Genomic DNA, 19,966 nt, shown 5'->3' on the forward strand with positions numbered 1-19,966 from the left:
CGAGTCATGCCCCCCCGGGAGAAGCACTTTCGCTTTGCACATTCCCAAACAACGGAACGATTAGGCCAAAGGGGATGTTCGCATAACTAAACATCCTCCAAGGAGGCCAGCAGAGACGCGTCACCATGTCAATCCTCTTTACGTCTCGCAAGACACCCTTTGGGTGTCTTTCCCATGGCAATGGGATTCCAACTCTACACAGGTTACCTACCTCACCTCATCCACTTGAACTGCCAAAGCCATCCCGTCCATAGGCAGCTGATGCCAGCCCATCACGAACATGACACATCCTTGGGAAGCCGAGGCCAGCACCTGCAACCCAATTATGATAGCCTATTCCACGACATCACAAAGGACATGTCCTCATCTTCCCTTCCCTTCCTGTACGGGCCATCAGTGATCCACGCAGGTTTAAATTCAGCACTCATTCCTCTCCCCACTCCACGATGACCCACTTGGCATCAACACTGTGCCGGGAGTTAAAGTAGAGAAGCAAACAAGGGCAGCAGCGAGGCCTAATCCATCAGCCCCTTTCCGCCGATGGCCAACCGAGCTCACCCCCGCCCATTGCTCCAGCCTCACTAGGCACTCAAGAAGCTCACCGTGAAAAACGCAAGAACAGGGAGGGCCACAGGCCTGGCCTGAGGTTCCAGGCACCAACCAGGGACGCTTGCTCATTTTGGCTTCCAGAATCAACCCCCAAAATGGCATGCACGAAGCATGATCCTGGCCAAAACTCACCTCCCAACTGCAAGCTAACTGGGCCTAGACCAGCACACACTCTGACTCTTAAGACCAGCAGGAGAGCCTGCCCCCTCACATTCCCTCAACAGCCATTCAGCAGGGACCCGGGATTCACAGATAACACAGCTTATGTGCAGACACGGTCAACCCTCAGACAGGAGCCCCTCCAATACTGGAGTCCTTGGTGGTGTTTGCATGCATGTCAGCGGAAGACGCTGGCCCTCATTCCTAACTGTCCTCTCCCCCTGAGAGAGGAAACGTGCTGAACCTCAGTTTCGATGACGAGACGGTAGAGTGTTCTCACTCATTTGGCCCAGATTTTCCAAGGAATGCATGCAAGGGTGTCATCATCATTCCAAGCACATGCTGGGACGCTGCAGAACACAACCGGGGTCTGCACGGGACACTGTACAGGAGCCATGAGCCTGGGCTACCCCAAAAGCCTGGAGAATCCACAGCCCTCAGGCCACTCAGCAAGGGGAACAATCAATCCACTCTTGCAGCCATTGGGCCCGTCTGAGGAAAACCTAATATCTAACGGCACATCTTGGGGTGCTTGAATACCTACCATCCTGAGTTATCCACGACCACGCTCGGGGACATGGGCCCGCCTCACTTTTTCCAGTTCTTCTTAGCACCTCCAGTCATCAGAGCACACGAAGGTCTTCTTGTTTGTGCCGACGGCCAGCCTTTCCCAGCAACTGCACCTGAGAAGTGGACAGAAATCACCGAGGCTTCATAAGTGGACCGGTGTCCTCACAGGACATGATCCATAAAAACAGTTACCTGGCCTTGAGCTCTGAAACTGCTTCCCAAGGACCTCTAACCCTTACCGAGAATTAACTGCATGTCTGATAGTACGACTGCAGGAAGTTAGGCACATATGTTGGCCGGTGTCTGAGAGGCTGTATGTGTGTGTTCACGCGTGTGCGCATGTGTGACTGTGACTACGCATGCGGACGTGCTTGTGGGTTTCTCTGTGTGCCGCTGCATACGCGTCTTGGTCTCTGTGTGTCCCTATGGCCCTGTGAAGAGGAGTCCAACAATAAAAGAAATAGTTTATACACAGTACCCTGGTTAGACCCCTAACTAAAAGGAGAAAAAACCCTGTCAGCTTTAAGAGGCCGCAGGCACACTTTGACCCCCAGGGGCTGTTGAAATAGTCCACGGACTCCCGCTCTCCTACAGCCACGCCTTCTGACCAAAACAAAAAGCCTCGACGAGACCTGCCTCCGGGCCTTGGCTGTGACATCGTCATGCACCTCGAGACTCTGTCAGCTACCAGTATATCTGATGGGCATTTGGGGTCACTCGCAGCACTTCCGGAAGCAAGGGAACTCCCATGGTCGGGCCGACACCGACCGGCAGCTGTCTGCTGCCAAGATGCAGTCTGAAAACACTCAAGGGGCTAACGAACGTGGGCCCACATGCCACTTCTCGCCAACTAGGCCTAATCACTTTCCATTGACCCGTGGGAATGCCCACCACAGGAAGTGGTGGGCTTCAGCCACCATGACCCATGTCAGATCCCCACGGCGGAAACTAGTCCACATTCCCAGCCACGTCTCAGGCAGCTCCCATCTTGAATGTTCGCGGCCCTGACCCCTAAGGAAACGCTCAAACCCTTGAAAGCCTCGTCCTACATGCCCTCCTCCAGCCCACAGGGCGACACGACCCTACTGGAAACCACAAACATCTTCAGAACACGGGAACACTGAACACCAGGGAAGACAGACCGCAAGCCTGTCTCCTTCGTGGATGCTGATCCCACACCATGCATCCTGGAAATTCTCCACTGCCACAGTGACACTACCGAGTAACTCACAGTGATCAAAGGCATGGTCCCCGAGGACCACAGACAAACTTTCAATGGAAGACCTCTGCCATGCGAGGGAACTTAGAAGCCTGAAAGGGAACAGTGGCTGGCCACGGCAGCACAGCAGGCATGGCAATGGGGCCCCCATCTCTGCCCCACCAATGGACTGCTCCAGATAAACCTCTGGCTGTTCGAAAGGCCTGCGTGCTACACCGGCCGGTCGCGTCATTCCCCCACGGGAGAAACACTTTCGCTTTACACATTGCCAAACAAGGGAACAAAGCGGCCAAAGGGGATGTTCGCATAACTCAACTACCTGCAAGGAGGCCGGCACAGACGCCTCACCATGTCGATCTTCTCTACTTCCCGCAAGACACCCTTTGGGTGTCATTCCTCGGGCAACGGGATCGCAGCTCTACACAGCTTACCTACCTCAACTCACCCACTTGAACTGCCAAAGCCATCCGCTCCATAGGCAGCTTAGGCCAGCCCATCACGAACAAGACACATTCTTGGGAAGCCGAGGCCAGCGCCTGCAACCCAATGATGACAACCCATCCCACGACATCACACAGGACCTTTCCTCATGATACCTTACCTTTCTCTCCAGGCCAGCAGCCACCCCCCAGGCTGAAATGCTTCACTCGATCCACACCCCACTCCACGAAGATCCACTTAGCGCCAACAGTGTGCCGGCAACTTCAGCAGAGGAGCTGACAGGGGCAGCACTGAGGCCTAAACCATCAGCCCCCTTCCGCCATCGCCCAACTCCAGCCCATGCCCGCCCACGGCTCCAGCCACGCGGGGCAGTCAAGAACCTCACTGCACGAAACACAACAACAGAGAGGGCCACAGGCCTGGCCTGAGGCTCCAGGCTCCAACCAGGGAAGCTTGCTCATGTTGGCTTCCATAATCAACCTCGGAAGCGGCATGCACAAAGTGTGATCCTGTCCAAAAATCACCTCTCCAAGCTGCAAGCTTACTGGGTCTATACCAGAACACACTCCGACCCTGAAGACTAGCAGGAAAGCCTGCCCTCTTGCATTCCCTCAACGGCCTTTTAGCAGGGACCGGGGATTCATAGATGACCCAGCTTATGGGCAGACATGGTCGACCGTCAGACAGGAGCCCCTCCAATGCTGGAGCCCTTAGTGGGGTTTGCATGCCTGTCAGCAGGGGACGTTGGCCCTCACTCCTAACTGTCCCATACTCCCGAGACAGGAAACGTGCTGGACCTCAGTTTCGATGAGGAGACGGTAGAGCGTTCTCACTCATTTTGTTCAGATTTTCCAAGGAATGCATACAAGGGTGTCATCATCGATCCAAGCACATGCTGGGACGCTGCAGAACACAAAAGGGAAGGCCGTGGGTCTCTGCAGAGGAGCCATGACCTGGAAGTACTCCAACTGCCTGGGGAATCCACAGTCCTCAGGCCACTCAGCAAGACCAACAATCAATCCACTCTTGCAACCATTGGGCCCATCTGTGGAAATCCTAATATCCAATGGCACATCTTAGTATGGGTGAATGCCTACCGTCCTGAGCTATCCACAGCCTTGCTCGGCAACGTGCACCCGCCCCACTTTGTCCAGTTCTCCTTAGCACATCCAGTCATCAGACAACGCGAAGGTCTTCTTCTCTTTGCCGACAGCCAGCCTTACTCTGCAACTGCACCTGAGAAGTGGACAGAAGTCAGGCAGGTTTCTGAATTGCACAAGGGTCCTCAGAGAACATGATTTTTGGGAACACTTAACCTGGGCGTGAGCCTGGAACCTGCTTCCCAAGTACCACTATCCCTTACCGAAAACTGACTGTGTGTCTCACAGCACGACTGAAGGAAGTTACGCACGTACATTGCTCGGTGTGTGAGACGCTGTATATGTGTATTCACACGTGTGGGCGAGTGTGACTGCGACTGTGCACGAGGATGCGTTTGTGGATACCTATGTGTGCCGCTAAACACGCGTCTTGGTCTCTGGGTGTCCCTGTGGCCCTCTGCAGACGCCTCTAACAGTAAACGTCATAGTTTATACACAGCACCCTGGTTGGACCCCCAACTGAAAGGAGAAAGACCCCTGTCAGCTTCATGAGGCCGCATGCGAACTTTGAACCCCAGGCTGTCAAAATAGGCCACAGACTCCCGCTCTCCCACAGCCACGCCTTCTGACCAAAGCACAAAGACTGGACGAGACCTCCCTCCCGGCCGTGGGTGTCACACCTATGTGGACCTGGAGATCCTGACACCTACCACCACATCTGATGTGCCCTTGGGGTCACTCCCAGTGCTCCCGGAAGCAAGGTAACCTCCCATGGGCAGGCTGACACCGACCTGCAGTTGCCGACAGGCAAGATGCAGCCTGGCACTTCTCAAGGGGTTAACGGACTTCGGCCCAAGTGCCTCATCTCGCCACCTAGACCAAATCACTTCCCATGACCCCGTGGGAATGCCCTCAATGGGAAGTGTTGGGCTTCAGCAACCATGACACAGGTTGGAACCCCACAGCGGAAATTAGGCCACCTTCCTGGCCACGTATAGGCAAGCTTCCAACTGGTAGGCTTTGCGGCCCTGACCACTGAGGAAACGCTCAATCGCTACACAGCCTCGTCCTAAGTGCCCTCCTCCTGCCTGCAGGGCGACTCGACTCTACTTGAAGCCACAGACATCATGTGAACACGGAGACACTGAACAGCAGGGAAGACACACCGCAAGCCTGTCTACTTTGATGATGCCCACCCCACCCCACGCATCCTGGCAATTCCTCCACTGCCACGGCGACACTACCGAGGCACTCACAGTGATCAAAGGCACTGTCCCCGAGGACCACAGACAGACTTTCAACGGAAAACCTTTGCCACACGAGGGGACCTGGAAACTTGAAAGGGCACAGTGGCTGTCCACGACAGTGCGCCTGGCGTCGCAACAGTGCCCCCACCTCTGTCCCCCCAACGGACTGCTCCAGGTAAACCTCTGGCTGTTCGCAAGCCGAGTCATGCCCCCCCGGGAGAAGCACTTTCGCTTTGCACATTCCCAAACAAGGGAACAAAGCAGCCAAAGGGGATGTTCGCATAACTAAACATCCTCCAAGGAGGCCAGCAGAGACGCGTCACCATGTCAATCCTCTTTACGTCTCGCAAGACACCCTTTGGGTGTCTTTCCCATGGCAATGGGATTCCAACTCTACACAGGTTACCTACCTCACCTCATCCACTTGAACTGCCAAAGCCATCCCGTCCATAGGCAGCTGATGGCAGACCATCACGAACATGACACATCCTTGGGAAGCCGAGGCCAGCACCTGCAACCCAATTATGATAGCCTATTCCACGACATCACAAAGGACATGTCCTCATCTTCCCTTCCCTTCCTGTACGGGCCATCAGTGATCCACGCAGGTTTAAATTCAGCACTCATTCCTCTCCCCACTCCACGATGACCCACTTGGCATCAACACTGTGCCGGGAGTTAAAGTAGAGAAGCAAACAAGGGCAGCAGCGAGGCCTAATCCATCAGCCCCTTTCCGCCGATGCCCAACCGAGCTCACCCCCGCCCATTGCTCCAGCCTTACTAGGCACTCAAGAAGCTCACCGTGAAAAACGCAAGAACAGGGAGGGCCACAGGCCTGGCCTGAGGTTCCAGGCACCAACCAGGGACGCTTGCTCATTTTGGCTTCCAGAATCAACCCCCAAAATGGCATGCACGAAGCGTGATCCTGGCCAAAACTCACCTCCCAACTACAAGCTAACTGGGCCTAGACCAGCACACACTCTGACTCTTAAGACCAGCAGGAGAGCCTGCCCCCTCGCATTCCCTCAACAGCCATTCAGCAGGGACCCGGGATTCACAGATAACACAGCTTATGTGCAGACACGGTCAACCCTCAGACAGGAGCCCCTCCAATACTGGAGTCCTTGGTGGTGTTTGCATGCATGTCAGCGGAAGACGCTGGCCCTCATTCCTAACTGTCCTCTCCCCCTGAGAGAGGAAACGTGCTGAACCTCAGTTTCGATGACGAGACGGTAGAGTGTTCTCACTCATTTGGCTCAGATTTTCCAAGGAATGCATGCAAGGGTGTCATCATCAATCCAAGCACATGCTGGGACGCTGCAGAACACAACCGGGGTCTGCGCGGGACACTGTACAGGAGCCATGAGCCTGGGCTACCCCAAAAGCCTGGAGAATCCACAGCCCTCAGGCCACTCAGCAAGGGGAACAATCAATCCACTCTTGCAGCCATTGGGCCCGTCTGAGGAAAACCTAATATCTAATGGCACATCTTGCGGTGCTTGAATACCTACCATCCTGAGTTATCCACAACCACGCTCGGGGACATGGGCCCGCCTCACTTTTTCCAGTTCTTCTTAGCACCTCCAGTCATCAGAGCACACGAAGGTCTTCTTGTTTGTGCCGACGGCCAGCCTTTCCCAGCAACTGCACCTGAGAAGTGGACAGAAATCACCGAGGCTTCATAAGTGGACCGGTGTCCTCACAGGACATGATCCATAAAAACAGTTACCTGGCCTTGAGCTCTGAAACTGCTTCCCAAGGACCTCTAACCCTTACCGAGAATTGACTGCATGTCTGATAGTACGACTGCAGGAAGTTAGGCACATATGTTGGCCGGTGTCTGAGAGGCTGTATGTGTGTGTTCACGCGTGTGCGCATGTGTGACTGTGACTACGCATGCGGACGTGCTTGTGGGTTTCTCTGTGTGCCCTGCATACGCGTCTTGGTCTCTGTGTGTCCCTATGGCCCTGTGAAGAGGAGTTCAACAATAAAAGAAATAGTTTATACACAGCACCGTGGTTAGACCCCTAACTAAAAGGAGAAAAAACCCTGTCAGCTTTAAGAGGCCGCAGGCACACTTTGACCCCCAGGGGCTGTTGAAATAGTCCACGGACTCCCGCTCTCCTACAGCCACGCCTTCTGACCAAAACACAAAGCCTCGACGAGACCTGCCTCCGGGCCTTGGCTGTGACATCGACATGCACCTCGAGACTCTGTCAGCTACCAGTATATCTGATGGGCATTTGGGGTCACTCGCAGCACTTCCGGAAGCAAGGGAACTCCCATGGTCGGGCCGACACCGACCGGCAGCTGTCTGCTGCCAAGATGCAGTCTGAAAACACTCAAGGGGCTAACGAACGTGGGCCCACGTGCCACTTCTCGCCAACTAGGCCTAATCACTTTCCATTGACCCGTGGGAATGCCCACCACAGGAATTGGTGGGCTTCAGCCACCATGACCCATGTCAGATCCCCACGGCGGAAACTAGTCCACATTCCCAGCCACGTCTCAGGCAGCTCCCATCTTGAATGTTCGCGGCCCTGACCCCTAAGGAAACGCTCAAACCCTGAAAGCCTCGTCCTACATGCCCTCCTCCAGCCCACAGGGCGACACGACCCTACTGGAAACCACAAACATCTTCAGAACACGGGAACACTGAACACCAGGGAAGACAGACCGCAAGCCTGTCTCCTTCGTTGATGCTGATCCCACACCATGCATCCTGGAAATTCTCCACTGCCACAGTGACACTACCGAGTAACTCACAGTGATCAAAGGCATGGTCCCCGAGGACCACAGACAGACTTTCAATGGAAGACCTCTGCCATGCGAGGGAACTTAGAAGCCTGAAAGGGAACAGTGGCTGGCCACGGCAGCACAGCAGGCATGGCAATGGGGCCCCCATCTCTGCCCCACCAATGGACTGCTCCAGATAAACCTCTGGCTGTTCGAAAGGCCTGCGTGCTACACCGGCCGGTCGCGTCATTCCCCCACGGGAGAAACACTTTCGCTTTACACATTGCCAAACAAGGGAACAAAGCGGCCAAAGGGGATGTTTGCATAACTCAACTACCTGCAAGGAGGCCGGCACAGACGCCTCACCATGTCGATCTTCTCTACTTCCCGCAAGACACCCTTTGGGTGTCATTCCTCGGGCAACGGGATCGCAGCTCTACACAGCTTACCTACCTCAACTCACCCACTTGAACTGCCAAAGCCATCCGCTCCATAGGCAGCTTAGGCCAGCCCATCACGAACAAGACACATTCTTGGGAAGCCGAGGCCAGCGCCTGCAACCCAATGATGACAACCCATCCCACGACATCACACAGGACCTTTCCTCATGATACCTTACCTTTCTCTCCAGGCCAGCAGCCACCCCCCAGGCTGAAATGCTTCACTCGATCCACACCCCACTCCACGAAGATCCACTTAGCGCCAACAGTGTGCCGGCAACTTCAGCAGAGGAGCTGACAGGGGCAGCACTGAGGCCTAAACCATCAGCCCCCTTCCGCCATCGCCCAACTCCAGCCCATGCCCGCCCACGGCTCCAGCCACGCGGGGCAGTCAAGAACCTCACTGCACGAAACACAACAACAGAGAGGGCCACAGGCCTGGCCTGAGGCTCCAGGCTCCAACCAGGGAAGCTTGCTCATGTTGGCTTCCATAATCAACCTCGGAAGCGGCATGCACAAAGTGTGATCCTGTCCAAAAATCACCTCTCCAAGCTGCAAGCTTACTGGGTCTATACCAGAACACACTCCGACCCTGAAGACTAGCAGGAAAGCCTGCCCTCTTGCATTCCCTCAACGGCCTTTTAGCAGGGACCGGGGATTCATAGATGACCCAGCTTATGGGCAGACATGGTCGACCCTCAGACAGGAGCCCCTCCAATGCTGGAGCCCTTAGTGGGGTTTGCATGCCTGTCAGCAGGGGACGTTGGCCCTCACTCCTAACTGTCCCATACTCCCGAGACAGGAAACGTGCTGGACCTCAGTTTCGATGAGGAGACGGTAGAGAGTTCTCACTCATTTTGTTCAGATTTTCCAAGGAATGCATACAAGGGTGTCATCATCGATCCAAGCACATGCTGGGAGGCTGCAGAACACAAAAGGGAAGGCCGTGGGTCTCTGCAGAGGAGCCATGACCTGGAAGTACTCCAACTGCCTGGGGAATCCACAGTCCTCAGGCCACTCAGCAAGACCAACAATCAATCCACTCTTGCAACCATTGGGCCCATCTGTGGAAATCCTAATATCCAATGGCACATCTTAGTATGGGTGAATGCCTACCGTCCTGAGATATCCACAGCCTTGCTCGGCAACGTGCACCCGCCCCACTTTGTCCAGTTCTCCTTAGCACATCCAGTCATCAGACAACCCGAGGTCTTCTTCTCTTTGCTGACAGCAGGCCTTACTCTGCAACTCCACCTGAGAAGCGGACAGAAATCAGGCAGGTTTCTGAATTGCACAAGGCTCCTCAGAGAACATGATTTTGGTGAACACGTTACTTGGGTGTGAGCCTGGAACCTGCTTCCCAAGTACGACTATCCCTTACCGAAAACTGATTGTGTGTCTCACAGCATGACTGAAGGAAGTTACGCACGTACATTGCTCGGTGTGTGAGACGCTGTATGTGTGTATTCACACGTGTGGGCGTGTGTGACTGTGACTGTGCACGAGGATGCGTTTGTGGATACCTGTGTGTGCCGCTAAACACGCGTCTTGGTCTCTGGGTGTCCCTGCGGCCCTCTGCAGACGCCTCTAACAGTACACGTCATAGTTTATACACAGCACCCTGGTTGGACCCCCAACTGAAAGGAGAAAGACCCCTGTCAGCTTCATGAGGCCGCATGCGAACTTTGAACCCCAGGCTGTCAAAATAGGCCACAGACTCCCGCTCTCCCACAGCCACGCCTTCTGACCAAAGCACAAAGACTGGACGAGACCTCCCTCCCGGCCGTGGGTGTCACACCTATGTGGACCTGGAGATCCTGCCACCTACCACCACATCTGATGTGCCCTTGGGGTCACTCCCAGTGCTCCCGGAAGCAAGGTAACCTCCCATAGGCAGGCTGACACCGACCTGCAGTTGCCGACAGGCAAGATGCAGCCTGGCACTTCTCAAGGGGTTAACGGACTTCGGCCCAAGTGCCTCATCTCGCCAACTAGACCAAATCACTTTCCATGACCCCGTGGGAATGCCCTCAATGGGAAGTGTGGGGCTTCAGCAACCATGACACAGGTTGGAACCCCACAGCAGAAATTAGGCCACCTTCCTGGCCACGTATAGGCAAGCTTCCAACTGGTAGGCTTTGCGGCCCTGACCACTGAGGAAACGCTCAAACGCTACACAGCCTCGTCCTAACTGCCCTCCTCCTGCCTGCAGGGCGACTCGACTCTACTTGAAGCCACAGACATCATGTGAACACGGAGACACTGAACAGCAGGGAAGACACACCGCAAGCCTGTCTGCTTTGATGATGCCCACCCCACCCCACGCATCCTGGCAATTCCTCCACTGCCACGGCGACACTACCGAGGCACTCACAGTGATCAAAGGCACTGTCCCCGAGGACCACAGACAGACGTTCAACGGAAAACCTTTGCCACACGAGGGGACCTGGAAACTTGAAAGGGCACAGTGGCTGTCCACGACAGTGCGCCTGGCGTCGCAACAGTGCCCCCACCTCTGTCCCCCCAACGGACTGCTCCAGGTAAACCTCTGGCTGTTCGCAAGCCGAGTCATGCCCCCCCGGGAGAAGCACTTTCGCTTTGCACATTCCCAAACAACGGAACGATTAGGCCAAAGGGGATGTTCGCATAACTAAACATCCTCCAAGGAGGCCAGCAGAGACGCGTCACCATGTCAATCCTCTTTACGTCTCGCAAGACACCCTTTGGGTGTCTTTCCCATGGCAATGGGATTCCAACTCTACACAGGTTACCTACCTCACCTCATCCACTTGAACTGCCAAAGCCATCCCGTCCATAGGCAGCTGATGCCAGCCCATCACGAACATGACACATCCTTGGGAAGCCGAGGCCAGCACCTGCAACCCAATTATGATAGCCTATTCCACGACATCACAAAGGACATGTCCTCATCTTCCCTTCCCTTCCTGTACGGGCCATCAGTGATCCACGCAGGTTTAAATTCAGCACTCATTCCTCTCCCCACTCCACGATGACCCACTTGGCATCAACACTGTGCCGGGAGTTAAAGTAGAGAAGCAAACAAGGGCAGCAGCGAGGCCTAATCCATCAGCCCCTTTCCGCCGATGGCCAACCGAGCTCACCCCCGCCCATTGCTCCAGCCTCACTAGGCACTCAAGAAGCTCACCGTGAAAAACGCAAGAACAGGGAGGGCCACAGGCCTGGCCTGAGGTTCCAGGCACCAACCAGGGACGCTTGCTCATTTTGGCTTCCAGAATCAACCCCCAAAATGGCATGCACGAAGCATGATCCTGGCCAAAACTCACCTCCCAACTGCAAGCTAACTGGGCCTAGACCAGCACACACTCTGACTCTTAAGACCAGCAGGAGAGCCTGCCCCCTCGCATTCCCTCAACAGCCATTCAGCAGGGACCCGGGATTCACAGATAACACAGCTTATGTGCAGACACGGTCAACCCTCAGACAGGAGCCCCTCCAATACTGGAGTCCTTGGTGGTGTTTGCATGCATGTCAGCGGAAGACGCTGGCCCTCATTCCTAACTGTCCTCTCCCCCTGAGAGAGGAAACGTGCTGAACCTCAGTTTCGATGACGAGACGGTAGAGTGTTCTCACTCATTTGGCCCAGATTTTCCAAGGAATGCATGCAAGGGTGTCATCATCATTCCAAGCACATGCTGGGACGCTGCAGAACACAACCGGGGTCTGCACGGGACACTGTACAGGAGCCATGAGCCTGGGCTACCCCAAAAGCCTGGAGAATCCACAGCCCTCAGGCCACTCAGCAAGGGGAACAATCAATCCACTCTTGCAGCCATTGGGCCCGTCTGAGGAAAACCTAATATCTAACGGCACATCTTGGGGTGCTTGAATACCTACCATCCTGAGTTATCCACGACCACGCTCGGGGACATGGGCCCGCCTCACTTTTTCCAGTTCTTCTTAGCACCTCCAGTCATCAGAGCACACGAAGGTCTTCTTGTTTGTGCCGACGGCCAGCCTTTCCCAGCAACTGCACCTGAGAAGTGGACAGAAATCACCGAGGCTTCATAAGTGGACCGGTGTCCTCACAGGACATGATCCATAAAAACAGTTACCTGGCCTTGAGCTCTGAAACTGCTTCCCAAGGACCTCTAACCCTTACCGAGAATTAACTGCATGTCTGATAGTACGACTGCAGGAAGTTAGGCACATATGTTGGCCGGTGTCTGAGAGGCTGTATGTGTGTGTTCACGCGTGTGCGCATGTGTGACTGTGACTACGCATGCGGACGTGCTTGTGGGTTTCTCTGTGTGCCGCTGCATACGCGTCTTGGTCTCTGTGTGTCCCTATGGCCCTGTGAAGAGGAGTCCAACAATAAAAGAAATAGTTTATACACAGCACCCTGGTTAGACCCCTAACTAAAAGGAGAAAAAACCCTGTCAGCTTTAAGAGGCCGCAGGCACACTTTGACCCCCAGGGGCTGTTGAAATAGTCCACGGACTCCCGCTCTCCTACAGCCACGCCTTCTGACCAAAACAAAAAGCCTCGACGAGACCTGCCTCCGGGCCTTGGCTGTGACATCGACATGCACCTCGAGACTCTGTCAGCTACCAGTATATCTGATGGGCATTTGGGGTCACTCGCAGCACTTCCGGAAGCAAGGGAACTCCCATGGTCGGGCCGACACCGACCGGCAGCTGTCTGCTGCCAAGATGCAGTCTGAAAACACTCAAGGGGCTAACGAACGTGGGCCCACATGCCACTTCTCGCCAACTAGGCCTAATCACTTTCCATTGACCCGTGGGAATGCCCACCACAGGAAGTGGTGGGCTTCAGCCACCATGACCCATGTCAGATCCCCACGGCGGAAACTAGTCCACATTCCCAGCCACGTCTCAGGCAGCTCCCATCTTGAATGTTCGCGGCCCTGACCCCTAAGGAAACGCTCAAACCCTTGAAAGCCTCGTCCTACATGCCCTCCTCCAGCCCACAGGGCGACACGACCCTACTGGAAACCACAAACATCTTCAGAACACGGGAACACTGAACACCAGGGAAGACAGACCGCAAGCCTGTCTCCTTCGTGGATGCTGATCCCACACCATGCATCCTGGAAATTCTCCACTGCCACAGTGACACTACCGAGTAACTCACAGTGATCAAAGGCATGGTCCCCGAGGACCACAGACAAACTTTCAATGGAAGACCTCTGCCATGCGAGGGAACTTAGAAGCCTGAAAGGGAACAGTGGCTGGCCACGGCAGCACAGCAGGCATGGCAATGGGGCCCCCATCTCTGCCCCACCAATGGACTGCTCCAGATAAACCTCTGGCTGTTCGAAAGGCCTGCGTGCTACACCGGCCGGTCGCGTCATTCCCCCACGGGAGAAACACTTTCGCTTTACACATTGCCAAACAAGGGAACAAAGCGGCCAAAGGGGATGTTCGCATAACTCAACTACCTGCAAGGAGGCCGGCACAGACGCCTCACCATGTCGATCTTCTCTACTTCCCGCAAGACACCCTTTGGGTGTCATTCCTCGGGCAACGGGATCGCAGCTCTACACAGCTTACCTACCTCAACTCACCCACTTGAACTGCCAAAGCCATCCGCTCCATAGGCAGCTTAGGCCAGCCCATCACGAACAAGACACATTCTTGGGAAGCCGAGGCCAGCGCCTGCAACCCAATGATGACAACCCATCCCACGACATCACACAGGACCTTTCCTCATGATACCTTACCTTTCTCTCCAGGCCAGCAGCCACCCCCCAGGCTGAAATGCTTCACTCGATCCACACCCCACTCCACGAAGATCCACTTAGCGCCAACAGTGTGCCGGCAACTTCAGCAGAGGAGCTGACAGGGGCAGCACTGAGGCCTAAACCATCAGCCCCCTTCCGCCATCGCCCAACTCCAGCCCATGCCCGCCCACGGCTCCAGCCACGCGGGGCAGTCAAGAACCTCACTGCACGAAACACAACAACAGAGAGGGCCACAGGCCTGGCCTGAGGCTCCAGGCTCCAACCAGGGAAGCTTGCTCATGTTGGCTTCCATAATCAACCTCGGAAGCGGCATGCACAAAGTGTGATCCTGTCCAAAAATCACCTCTCCAAGCTGCAAGCTTACTGGGTCTATACCAGAACACACTCCGACCCTGAAGACTAGCAGGAAAGCCTGCCCTCTTGCATTCCCTCAACGGCCTTTTAGCAGGGACCGGGGATTCATAGATGACCCAGCTTATGGGCAGACATGGTCGACCCTCAGACAGGAGCCCCTCCAATGCTGGAGCCCTTAGTGGGGTTTGCATGCCTGTCAGCAGGGGACGTTGGCCCTCACTCCTAACTGTCCCATACTCCCGAGACAGGAAACGTGCTGGACCTCAGTTTCGATGAGGAGACGGTAGAGCGTTCTCACTCATTTTGTTCAGATTTTCCAAGGAATGCATACAAGGGTGTCATCATCGATCCAAGCACATGCTGGGACGCTGCAGAACACAAAAGGGAAGGCCGTGGGTCTCTGCAGAGGAGCCATGACCTGGAAGTACTCCAACTGCCTGGGGAATCCACAGTCCTCAGGCCACTCAGCAAGACCAACAATCAATCCACTCTTGCAACCATTGGGCCCATCTGTGGAAATCCTAATATCCAATGGCACATCTTAGTATGGGTGAATGCCTACCGTCCTGAGATATCCACAGCCTTGCTCGGCAACGTGCACCCGCCCCACTTTGTCCAGTTCTCCTTAGCACATCCAGTCATCAGACAACCCGAAGGTCTTCTTCTCTTTGCTGACAGCAGGCCTTACTCTGCAACTCCACCTGAGAAGCGGACAGAAATCAGGCAGGTTTCTGAATTGCACAAGGCTCCTCAGAGAACATGATTTTTGTGAACACGTTACTTGGGTGTGAGCCTGGAACTTGCTTCCCAAGTACGACTATCCCTTACCGAAAACTGATTGTGTGTCTCACAGCATGACTGAAGGAAGTTACGCACGTACATTGCTCGGTGTGTGAGACGCTGTATGTGTGTATTCACACGTGTGGGCGTGTGTGACTGTGACTGTGCACGAGGATGCGTTTGTGGATACCTGTGTGTGCCGCTAAACACGCGTCTTGGTCTCTGGGTGTCCCTGCGGCCCTCTGCAGACGCCTCTAACAGTACACGTCATAGTTTATACACAGCACCCTGGTTGGACCCCCAACTGAAAGGAGAAAGACCCCTGTCAGCTTCATGAGGCCGCATGCGAACTTTGAACCCCAGGCTGTCAAAATAGGCCACAGACTCCCGCTCTCCCACAGCCACGCCTTCTGACCAAAGCACAAAGACTGGACGAGACCTCCCTCCCGGCCGTGGGTGTCACACCTATGTGGACCTGGAGATCCTGCCACCTACCACCACATCTGATGTGCCCTTGGGGTCACTCCCAGTGCTCCCGGAAGCAAGGTAACCTCCCATAGGCAGGCTGACACCGACCTGCAGTTGCCGACAGGCAAGATGCAGCCTGGCACTTCTCAAGGGGTTAACGGACTTCGGCCCAAGTGCCTCATCTCGCCAACTAGACCAAATCACTTTCCATGACCCCGTGGGAATGCCCTCAATGGGAAGTGTGGGGCTTCAGCAACCATGACACAGGTTGGAACCCCACAGCAGAAATTAGGCCACCTTCCTGGCCACGTATAGGCAAGCTTCCAACTGGTAGGCTTTGCGGCCCTGACCACTGAGGAAACGCTCAAACGCTACACAGCCTCGTCCTAACTGCCCTCCTCCTGCCTGCAGGGCGACTCGACTCTACTTGAAGCCACAGACATCATGTGAACACGGAGACACTGAACAGCAGGGAAGACACACCGCAAGCCTGTCTGCTTTGATGATGCCCACCCCACCCCACGCATCCTGGCAATTCCTCCACTGCCACGGCGACACTACCGAGGCACTCACAGTGATCAAAGGCACTGTCCCCGAGGACCACAGACAGACGTTCAACGGAAAACCTTTGCCACACGAGGGGACCTGGAAACTTGAAAGGGCACAGTGGCTGTCCACGACAGTGCGCCTGGCGTCGCAACAGTGCCCCCACCTCTGTCCCCCCAACGGACTGCTCCAGGTAAACCTCTGGCTGTTCGCAAGCCGAGTCGTGCCCCCCCGGGAGAAGCACTTTCGCTTTGCACATTCCCAAACAACGGAACGATTAGGCCAAAGGGGATGTTCGCATAACTAAACATCCTCCAAGGAGGCCAGCAGAGACGCGTCACCATGTCAATCCTCTTTACGTCTCGCAAGACACCCTTTGGGTGTCTTTCCCATGGCAATGGGATTCCAACTCTACACAGGTTACCTACCTCACCTCATCCCCTTGAACTGCCAAAGCCATCCCGTCCATAGGCAGCTGATGCCAGCCCATCACGAACATGACACATCCTTGGGAAGCCGAGGCCAGCACCTGCAACCCAATTATGATAGCCTATTCCACGACATCACAAAGGACATGTCCTCATCTTCCCTTCCCTTCCTGTACGGGCCATCAGTGATCCACGCAGGTTTAAATTCAGCACTCATTCCTCTCCCCACTCCACGATGACCCACTTGGCATCAACACTGTGCCGGGAGTTAAAGTAGAGAAGCAAACAAGGGCAGCAGCGAGGCCTAATCCATCAGCCCCTTTCCGCCGATGGCCAACCGAGCTCACCCCCGCCCATTGCTCCAGCCTCACTAGGCACTCAAGAAGCTCACCGTGAAAAACGCAAGAACAGGGAGGGCCACAGGCCTGGCCTGAGGTTCCAGGCACCAACCAGGGACGCTTGCTCATTTTGGCTTCCAGAATCAACCCCCAAAATGGCATGCACGAAGCATGATCCTGGCCAAAACTCACCTCCCAACTGCAAGCTAACTGGGCCTAGACCAGCACACACTCTGACTCTTAAGACCAGCAGGAGAGCCTGCCCCCTCGCATTCCCTCAACAGCCATTCAGCAGGGACCCGGGATTCACAGATAACACAGCTTATGTGCAGACACGGTCAACCCTCAGACAGGAGCCCCTCCAATACTGGAGTCCTTGGTGGTGTTTGCATGCATGTCAGCGGAAGACGCTGGCCCTCATTCCTAACTGTCCTCTCCCCCTGAGAGAGGAAACGTGCTGAACCTCAGTTTCGATGACGAGACGGTAGAGTGTTCTCACTCATTTGGCTCAGATTTTCCAAGGAATGCATGCAAGGGTGTCATCATCAATCCAAGCACATGCTGGGACGCTGCAGAACACAACCGGGGTCTGCGCGGGACACTGTACAGGAGCCATGAGCCTGGGCTACCCCAAAAGCCTGGAGAATCCACAGCCCTCAGGCCACTCAGCAAGGGGAACAATCAATCCACTCTTGCAGCCATTGGGCCCGTCTGAGGAAAACCTAATATCTAACGGCACATCTTGGGGTGCTTGAATACCTACCATCCTGAGTTATCCACGACCACGCTCGGGGACATGGGCCCGCCTCACTTTTTCCAGTTCTTCTTAGCACCTCCAGTCATCAGAGCACACGAAGGTCTTCTTGTTTGTGCCGACGGCCAGCCTTTCCCAGCAACTGCACCTGAGAAGTGGACAGAAATCACCGAGGCTTCATAAGTGGACCGGTGTCCTCACAGGACATGATCCATAAAAACAGTTACCTGGCCTTGAGCTCTGAAACTGCTTCCCAAGGACCTCTAACCCTTACCGAGAATTAACTGCATGTCTGATAGTACGACTGCAGGAAGTTAGGCACATATGTTGGCCGGTGTCTGAGAGGCTGTATGTGTGTGTTCACGCGTGTGCGCATGTGTGACTGTGACTACGCATGCGGACGTGCTTGTGGGTTTCTCTGTGTGCCGCTGCATACGCGTCTTGGTCTCTGTGTGTCCCTATGGCCCTGTGAAGAGGAGTCCAACAATAAAAGAAATAGTTTATACACAGCACCCTGGTTAGACCCCTAACTAAAAGGAGAAAAAACCCTGTCAGCTTTAAGAGGCCGCAGGCACACTTTGACCCCCAGGGGCTGTTGAAATAGTCCACGGACTCCCGCTCTCCTACAGCCACGCCTTCTGACCAAAACACAAAGCCTCGACGAGACCTGCCTCCGGGCCTTGGCTGTGACATCGACATGCACCTCGAGACTCTGTCAGCTACCAGTATATCTGATGGGCATTTGGGGTCACTCGCAGCACTTCCGGAAGCAAGGGAACTCCCATGGTCGGGCCGACACCGACCGGCAGCTGTCTGCTGCCAAGATGCAGTCTGAAAACACTCAAGGGGCTAACGAACGTGGGCCCACGTGCCACTTCTCGCCAACTAGGCCTAATCACTTTCCATTGACCCGTGGGAATGCCCACCACAGGAAGTGGTGGGCTTCAGCCACCATGACCCATGTCAGATCCCCACGGCGGAAACTAGTCCACATTCCCAGCCACGTCTCAGGCAGCTCCCATCTTGAATGTTCGCGGCCCTGACCCCTAAGGAAACGCTCAAACCCTTGAAAGCCTCGTCCTACATGCCCTCCTCCAGCCCACAGGGCGACACGACCCTACTGGAAACCACAAACATCTTCAGAACACGGGAACACTGAACACCAGGGAAGACAGACCGCAAGCCTGTCTCCTTCGTGGATGCTGATCCCACACCATGCATCCTGGAAATTCTCCACTGCCACAGTGACACTACCGAGTAACTCACAGTGATCAAAGGCATGGTCCCCGAGGACCACAGACAAACTTTCAATGGAAGACCTCTGCCATGCGAGGGAACTTAGAAGCCTGAAAGGGAACAGTGGCTGGCCACGGCAGCACAGCAGGCATGGCAATGGGGCCCCCATCTCTGCCCCACAAATGGACGGCTCCAGATAAACCTCTGGCTGTTCGAAAGGCCTGCGTGCTACACCGGCCGGTCGCGTCATTCCCCAACGGGAGAAACACTTTCGCTTTACACATTGCCAAACAAGGGAACAAAGCGGCCAAAGGGGATGTTCGCATAACTCAACTACCTGCAAGGAGGCCGGCACAGACGCCTCACCATGTCGATCTTCTCTACTTCCCGCAAGACACCCTTTGGGTGTCATTCCTCGGGCAACGGGATCGCAGCTCTACACAGCTTACCTACCTCAACTCACCCACTTGAACTGCCAAAGCCATCCGCTCCATAGGAAGCTTAGGCCAGCCCATCACGAACAAGACACATTCTTGGGAAGCCGAGGCCAGCGCCTGCAACCCAATGATGACAACCCATCCCACGACATCACACAGGAACTTTCCTCATGATACCTTACCTTTCTCTCCAGGCCAGCAGCCACCACCCAGGCTGAAATGCTTCACTCGATCCACACCCCACTCCACGAAGATCCACTTAGCGCCAACAGTGTGCCGGCAACTTCAGCAGAGGAGCTGACAGGGGCAGCACTGAGGCCTAAACCATCAGCCCCCTTCCGCCATCGCCCAACTCCAGCCC

The 19,966-nt window shown here is 55.1% G+C and overlaps 7 non-coding genes across 7 annotated transcripts; all 7 read right to left on the minus strand.

Annotated features, from left to right (window-relative positions):
• Positions 1–1,008: 1,008 nt before the first annotated feature.
• LOC132361190 (small nucleolar RNA SNORD116) lies at positions 1,009–1,101 on the minus strand. The gene has a single exon (XR_009501499.1). It is a non-coding gene; the product is annotated as a small nucleolar RNA SNORD116 (small nucleolar RNA).
• Positions 1,102–3,791: 2,690 nt separating this feature from the next.
• Positions 3,792–3,884, minus strand: LOC132361670 (small nucleolar RNA SNORD116). Its single transcript, XR_009501942.1, has one exon. It is a non-coding gene; the product is annotated as a small nucleolar RNA SNORD116 (small nucleolar RNA).
• A 2,668-nt stretch (positions 3,885–6,552) lies between these two features.
• LOC132361103 (small nucleolar RNA SNORD116) lies at positions 6,553–6,645 on the minus strand. The gene has a single exon (XR_009501416.1). It is a non-coding gene; the product is annotated as a small nucleolar RNA SNORD116 (small nucleolar RNA).
• A 2,688-nt stretch (positions 6,646–9,333) lies between these two features.
• LOC132361660 (small nucleolar RNA SNORD116) lies at positions 9,334–9,426 on the minus strand. Its single transcript, XR_009501933.1, has one exon. It is a non-coding gene; the product is annotated as a small nucleolar RNA SNORD116 (small nucleolar RNA).
• A 2,667-nt stretch (positions 9,427–12,093) lies between these two features.
• On the minus strand, positions 12,094–12,186 carry LOC132361191 (small nucleolar RNA SNORD116). Its single transcript, XR_009501500.1, has one exon. It is a non-coding gene; the product is annotated as a small nucleolar RNA SNORD116 (small nucleolar RNA).
• A 2,690-nt stretch (positions 12,187–14,876) lies between these two features.
• Positions 14,877–14,969, minus strand: LOC132361672 (small nucleolar RNA SNORD116). The gene has a single exon (XR_009501944.1). It is a non-coding gene; the product is annotated as a small nucleolar RNA SNORD116 (small nucleolar RNA).
• Positions 14,970–17,637: 2,668 nt separating this feature from the next.
• On the minus strand, positions 17,638–17,730 carry LOC132361105 (small nucleolar RNA SNORD116). Its single transcript, XR_009501418.1, has one exon. It is a non-coding gene; the product is annotated as a small nucleolar RNA SNORD116 (small nucleolar RNA).
• Positions 17,731–19,966: the final 2,236 nt, after the last annotated feature.

Source organism: Balaenoptera ricei, chromosome 2 (genome assembly GCF_028023285.1).
Source record: "Balaenoptera ricei isolate mBalRic1 chromosome 2, mBalRic1.hap2, whole genome shotgun sequence".
Classification (NCBI taxonomy): Eukaryota; Metazoa; Chordata; class Mammalia; order Artiodactyla; family Balaenopteridae; genus Balaenoptera; species Balaenoptera ricei.